At 43.8% G+C, this 7019-nt stretch overlaps 1 long non-coding RNA gene across 1 annotated transcript; it reads right to left on the reverse strand.

Annotated features, from left to right (window-relative positions):
- Positions 1 to 1528: 1528 nt before the first annotated feature.
- LOC129497018 (uncharacterized) lies at positions 1529 to 3657 on the reverse strand. Its single transcript, XR_008661864.1, has 4 exons — positions 3589 to 3657; positions 2905 to 3155; positions 2367 to 2495; positions 1529 to 1666 (listed from the first exon to the last, which is right to left on the reverse strand). It is a non-coding gene; the product is annotated as an uncharacterized LOC129497018 (long non-coding RNA).
- Positions 3658 to 7019: the final 3362 nt, after the last annotated feature.

Here is a 7019-nt window from a genome sequence, read left to right on the forward strand (position 1 = left end):
TAATTTTGGGGGGGGGGGAATTTGAAAGTTGCTTGGGTGTTAACTTATTGTGGTAATCATTTTGCAGTACAGATGTATATCACATCATTATGTCATACACCTAAAACCAACCCAGTGTTATATTCTAATTATATCTCAATTTTTTTTAAATGCTGATTATAGCCAATAAGATATATATTCACTCGCTAATAGCTTGCCACCCAGTCTGAAAATCAGTGGTCTCTGACAACGTGTTTCATTTTAATATATCATTATAGAGTATGGTTCATGACATATGGTTCACTCATTCTGAAAGTAGAAATGTCCTAACTTTGTCTCAAATAGTAAGTTTAGGTAAGTGTAAAATACAAATATAATTCCTCATACACTAATACTAATAATTAAACCAAGTAAATATATTTTCTAATTTATATGCATTTCACATGTATTATCCACATAGTCTCTCCTGCAAACCTCTCTACTTTTATTCTTCTGAGTTATAGAGTGAATTTCATCATTTAAGGATAGCAAGATGTACATTGTAATAAAGCTTATGGTTGTAATAGGAAATTTTAATAAAACATCTACATGACAATAGGGAAATTGTTAAATTGCATATATTCACATGATGACCATTATGCAATCATTAAAATCATGTTTTTAAAGAATACTTAATGAACCAGTGAAATAGCAATGATGAGGTGGAAAGAGAAGGTATGGAGTCCACAATCAGTGTCTGAACTATGGGAGCAAACACAGAGAAAGCCAGGAAATTCATGCAACAAGGCACTGGCCGAAACGGTAGCAGGACTTTGGGGGATCTTTACTTTATCTTAACAAGTTTTTATATATTTTTCACAGCATATATTTTGTGCATTTATTACCTTTTTTTAATCAGATAAGGTCCAAAATATTAAAAGCACATGAGATTGTCCCCTTTGGTAAAAGTACACAACAGAGGAGCACACCCCCACCAAGACTCCACAGGTTTGCCATGAGGCCAGGACATAGCACCCTGCAGAGCAGAAGCTCTGCCAGCCACAGAGGCAGCTTCCTGAAAGGGACTCCTGTACCTTCAGAATCGGAAGATGAGTGACTGCACTTCCACTTGCTTCCTTCAACCATAATTCCTACTAAACTCTATCAGGGCATGTGCTGCAGGAAGGCAGACCAGATAAGCAAAACTACAACACTAGAGGGTGGCTTTGTAGGTCCTAACTTTGGATTATGACCAAAAAAATATGAAACATCTAAAATAGTTTTAATTCTCCATTTGTCATATTTTATGCTCATTTTATTGCTTATAAAAGGTCATCATAATGTCATTTTTCCTACAGATTATCATAATGTTCAGATAAGTCTACGTAGTAAACTTTCAATGAGTTTGCGGCTAGTACAGCTGACACACAGTGCCACCATAGCTCCTGGTGGAAACATGGTGCCTGGATAGGTATGTGTGCCATGTTGTGCCAGGCACTGTGCAGCTGCCACCACCCCCTGCAACCCTGTCACACCACTGCCAGTAATTTCCGGGAAATTCTAACGCACGAAAGAAACTTACATGTCGTCTGGTCCAGACTTCTCCTACCAGGGATGAAATCCAAGAGTTTCTTCAATGACCTTGTGAAAGCACTGATATCTGTGATTCCAGTGTTCATGAGAAACCAGTGTTTTGCCTTTTTGGTTTCTAAATTCCAGCAAAGAAAAGCAAAAAAATAATTATCTACTGAAAATTGAGAGCTTTACAAGTTACTACATTTATCAGAAATCTACTAAAAGCTGTGTGACTTATTTGTATACACATTCAAGCAAGACAACTATATTGAATACCTCCTAAATCAGCTCTCTGCATGGGACTTCAGATTCCAGCAGAGATCAGTACAGTCTGGCTGTCAATAAATGTAGAGGCTTTGGGTTTTGTTTTGTTTTTTAAAGATTTTATTTATTTGACAGAGAGTGAGAGCACCAGCAGGCAGAGGGGCAGAGGGAGAAGCAGACTCCCTGCTGAGCAGGGAGCCCAGTGTAGGACTCAATCCCAGAATCCTGAGATCATGACCTCAGCTGAAGGCAGACACTCCACCAACGGAGCCACCCAGGCACACCCCAAAATGTCTTTTTTTTTTTAAGAAAAGATACTGATGTTGTGCCTGGGCAGTTCCGTCAGTGGAGCATCTGACTCTTGATCTTGGTTCAGGTCTTGATCTCAAGGTTGTGAGTTCAAGTCCCACATTCAGCTCCACAAACGAACAAGAAAAAAAATTTTACACCAATGACAAAAATTTTAAGTACCAATGATAAGTCTTTTAAAAGATTGCAAGCTTTCTCTGGAAAAAAAATATACAACATATTGAAAGATCTCTAGAAAGACTTAAATAAATGGGATATACCACATCATTGGACTTGAAGACTCAGTGTCACAAAGATGTCACTTCTTCTCATTGACCTCAAATATTCAGTGCAGTTCTAGCCACATGTTAAAGAGCTGTTAGTGGAATTTGATAAGCTGATCCAAAAATCTACAGGAGGGAGGAAAGAAACAAGAGCACAGACATACCAATGTAAAAACAGGACTTCATACAAAGTTCTTACAATGAAAGTAGTGTACTGGTGGCAGAGGGACACATTCTAAAACCAGTGGGACAGAGAACCCAACAATAACCCCGAGCAAAGAATGAAACCTGATTTAGGACAAAGTAAGTGCTCCGGATCAGTGGGGCAGGAGTAGAAGTGGCCACAGGGTGCGCCCTGCCCCGAGGTGCCCCTACCCCCACCCCGTAGTTGCCCACCTACACCCCCCCCCACGGTGTGTGAGGAGCAGACCATCGTTGCCCAGTGCGGAGGCTCCTCCCAGGGGCAGTCTGTCCACGGCCAGACCTCCCCAGACCTGTGGCCTCCTGCCCTCTCGCTCCTCGGAGCCAGACCTACCTCACACCAGCACGGCCTCCTAGCTCAGCCTTGCTCCAATGCACCGTGGCCTTCGCAGGCACTCCCCTTCCAGCTCTCGGTGGCTCTCACATCCCCCAAGCCCATCACGGGATCTGCCTCACAGAGGATCGGAACCAGAGATGGGCTCACTTGGTGGCTGGCATGGACAGATGACCCCAACCTGAGCAGAACGTCGGCCACAGCTTGTCCCAAGGTTTGGCTCAACTGCTGAATATTTCACACATAGTGACCTGGGGACACATAGCAGTAAAGAGACGCAGACCGGCCAATGCAATAATTCAAGTCTTTAAAGAACAAGAGTATGCATGCCTGCAGGGGCTGTGGCTGTTGACGGCTGCATGAATGCCCCATTGGGAGAATGATAGGGATGGGAGGGCCCTTAAAGAGCAGTTCTGGCTCCCTGGGAGAGTAGCACCGTGCTGGGCCCAGGGGGACCTCACGGCCTGCCTTAAAGAGAGGTCGAGCTGACGGGCAGTCGCACAGCCTAACAGTGATGCCAGTGATGGGGGCACTGAGACGCTCCGCTAGAACGCTGTCAGAGCCCTGACACAAGGGCTGGGGACATCGGGTGCATGTCCACAAGAACCGGGGCTCAACAGATCCCAGCTCGGTGCCACCTGCCCCCAACGAGCCAAGCTGTAAAAGAGTACTGCTGCCACTCACCCACTGGGCTGTGGGGTGCCTGTCACCAGCAGAGGCTGCTCGCAGAGATTTCAGGCCTGGCACTTCCCCAGCTGCACCACACTGGGGTTTGACAACCGTCACCTGTGGGGGCAATGCTGAGGGTTACCTTTGCCTGGTGGTGGAGAGACCCCCGGGGGGTGAGCTGGGGTGAGTACTCACTCTGAACAGGGGAGTGTGGTTGCTGGGAATGTCAGGGCTGGTTCTCCTTTGTAGGTCAGGCCTCAAAGCTTTGAGAGGCAGTCACTGAGCTGGGCTCATCGATAACAATGCACACGATGAGCCCACTGGAATGTGAGAGTCCAGGCAGTGGCACGTAACTTCCAGAAGCCAGGGGGCCCCGGTTACCAGGACAGCCATCAAGGGAAAGAGGCAGGGATCCCCGGGTGGCACAGCGGTTTGGCGCCTGCCTTTGGCCCAGGGCGCGATCCTAGAGACCCGGGATCGAATCCCACGTCAGGCTTCCGGTGCATGGAGCCTGCTTCTCCCTCTGCCTGTGTCTCTGTCTCTGCGTGTGTGTGTGTGTGACTATCGTAGATTTAAAAAAAGGGGGGGCGGGGAGAGGCAGGCAAGAGATCCCGGTAGGAAGATGAGTAACCAGCCCTGGTGTTCCTGGGGACAGAGTAGCCAGACACCCTTCAAGTACCACTGACCCTAGAGGACCAGGAGGCTCAAGATAGGGCTCCCAATAAAAAGTCACAAAGCCTCATTCAGTTCCAATATCCAAGCCAATGTTCAGACCTGGACCCACTGAAGGAGGAGATGACCAGCTCCCCAGGAAGAAGGGCCCAGCAGACACACCCAAGTACATACTATGGAGGTCCCCTCGGCCCTGCCTAGAGGGAGAAAACCAAATGTTTAAGGAAACAGAACATAGTGATCTTAATTGACTAGATGATGGGATCTACCAGAACAAAGAGTAAACTTAGCTAGGAAAGCTAAGAAACAAGGCAGCTCTGGCGGCCCTCCCGCAGTGGAAGCAGGACTGACCACAGGCCTTCTTGCTGTCATCCAGCCCAGCCTACATTTCTCATGTGCTGGTTTCTGGTAAGCTGACTCCTGGGAGTCTTTTGATGGGCTGCTTGAAGACACGCTCAACCTTCCTTAGACTACACGGGGTTCTCATCCCATCATCCCTCCCCCACGGGCAGACTTGCCTCCTGGTCTGATGGGTTCCTCAGCCTCTCTCTCCCAGCATTCTCCACTTTCTGCTCACAGGTGTTTCCCTAGTAGAATCTTCACTCATTTAACCCTGCTTGGTATCTGGTTCTTAGAGGACCTAGTGCCAACACAGGAAGAGGCTAGAAAAATCCCCAGGATGATGATAAAAGACGACTCCAGCTATGCACCAGGCCCAGGACACAACTGGTCAAGACTAATGCAGAAGGGATGGCTGCAGGAAGATAAAACTGACAGAGTGCTATTCGTTCGCACTCTGGCAGAGTAAGAACTAACAACAAATGACATGAACAGCTAAACAGAAACTCATCATTTTTAATTACCAAAATAAAAAGTTGAACAAGAAAAAAATATATTCAAGTATAATACATGACAACAGCAAAAAATATATATATTTAAAGTCATAATAATGCAATAATTAAATATTAACATAACAAAAATTACAATAGACTGGTGAGTATTTTAGTAGGCTGAAAGGAAGGGAAACGTGGCAAGAAGGGTGAGACTGGTATAAGAAATGTCAAGGAGGAGTTTAACATATCACATATGAACAGAACTGTTAAGGAAAAAAAAAAGGACAGTGTAGGCACTTTGTTTGGAAATATGGAATTAAATACAAAAGAAAGTTGAAATTAAAAGTGTTTATGCCTAATGAGAAGGAGTGGAGATTGGTACCATTGACTATCTCATAATAGTACTTGTAGATTTTTATGTGTAACTTTAGTACAGTTTAAATGAAATATAGTTATTAAAAATAAGAATGCAAAATATGGCAATTATATATGGCAATTATAATTTGACAAATCTACCAAAAGCAAATACCACTGTAAATAAATATATCATTATAAAGGAACTAAAAATGTGAATAAGAATATAAAGACATTTCATTTCAGAATTAGTTAAATGAAAGTTAAAATAGAAAAAGCAATGAAAGCACTTCTAGATACCAGACATGTCCACAAAAAAACTTTTACCCAAATATTCATCTTAGCATTTTTCATGACAACATTATCCAGTAACTGAAGAATGGATAAATAAAATGTGGTATATCCACATAATGGAATATTATTCAGCAGCAAAAAAGAATGGAGTTTTGATACATGCTACAACATAAATGACTCTTGAAAACATCATGCTGAGTGCAAGAAGCCAGTCACAAAAGGCCACATATCACATGATTCCACTTGTATGAAATGTCCGGAAGAGGCAAATCCACAGGAGCAGAAAATGGCTTAGTGCTAGTTAGTATGAGCTGCCAGAGCCTGGTGGAAAGAAAATTAGGGAGTTTTGGGACCCTTGGGTGGCTCAGTAGTTGAGCATCTGCCTTTATTCAGCTCAGGTCATGATCCAGAAACCTGGGATCAAGTCCCACATCGGGCTCCTGTGGGAAGCCTGCTTCTCCCTCTGCCTGTGTCTCTGCCTCTGTGTCTCTCATGAATAAATAAAATATTTTTTAAAAAGAAATAAAGAAATAAAAAGAAAACCAAAAACCGCAAATGTATTTGATGGTTAAATATGTGAGTGATACATCATAGAGATCCTCACTCATGGTCTCATAAATTGAAGTTTATGTCTCAAACTTGAACACAGTAAGTATGAGTCATATTCCTTTCTTTTTTAAAGATTTTATATTTTAAGTACTCTCTACACCAAAGGTGGGACTTGAACCCACAACTTTAAATTAAGAGTCACACACTCTCCCGACTGAGCCATCTGGGTGCCCTAAGTCATGGTTCTTTTGATGTGTTATTTATATATACAAAATATTTTTTCTTACATACCAATTATCACACACACGCCAAAGTTCAAATAGCTCAAGATAACATTTTTAAGGTCTAGGGAACATCACAGAATCTATTTTGTCAACAGAGAGAAGTAGAATTGTTTATCCTTGGCTCAAGGGGAAAAAAAGAATAAATGGAACTTTTATTTTTTCAAAGATTTTATTTATTAATTCATGAGAGACACAGGAGAGAGAGAGAGAGAGGCAGAGACACAGGCAGAGGGAGAAGCAGGCTCCATGCAGGGAGCCAGATGTGGGACTTGATCCCCAGACTGCAGGATCACGCCCTGGGCTGAAGGCAGGCACCAAACTGCTGAGCCACCCAGGGATCCCCCTAAATGGAACTTTTAAAAAAACAGTGGGGTGCCTGGCTGGCTCAGTCTGCTAAGTTTTAGCTCTTGGCTGAGGCTCAGGTCATGACCTCAGGGTCCTCAGGTCAAACCACATGCTG

This window comes from Nyctereutes procyonoides, unplaced genomic scaffold, assembly GCF_905146905.1.
Source record: "Nyctereutes procyonoides isolate TBG_1078 unplaced genomic scaffold, NYPRO_anot_genome, whole genome shotgun sequence".
Taxonomy (NCBI): domain Eukaryota; kingdom Metazoa; phylum Chordata; class Mammalia; order Carnivora; family Canidae; genus Nyctereutes; species Nyctereutes procyonoides.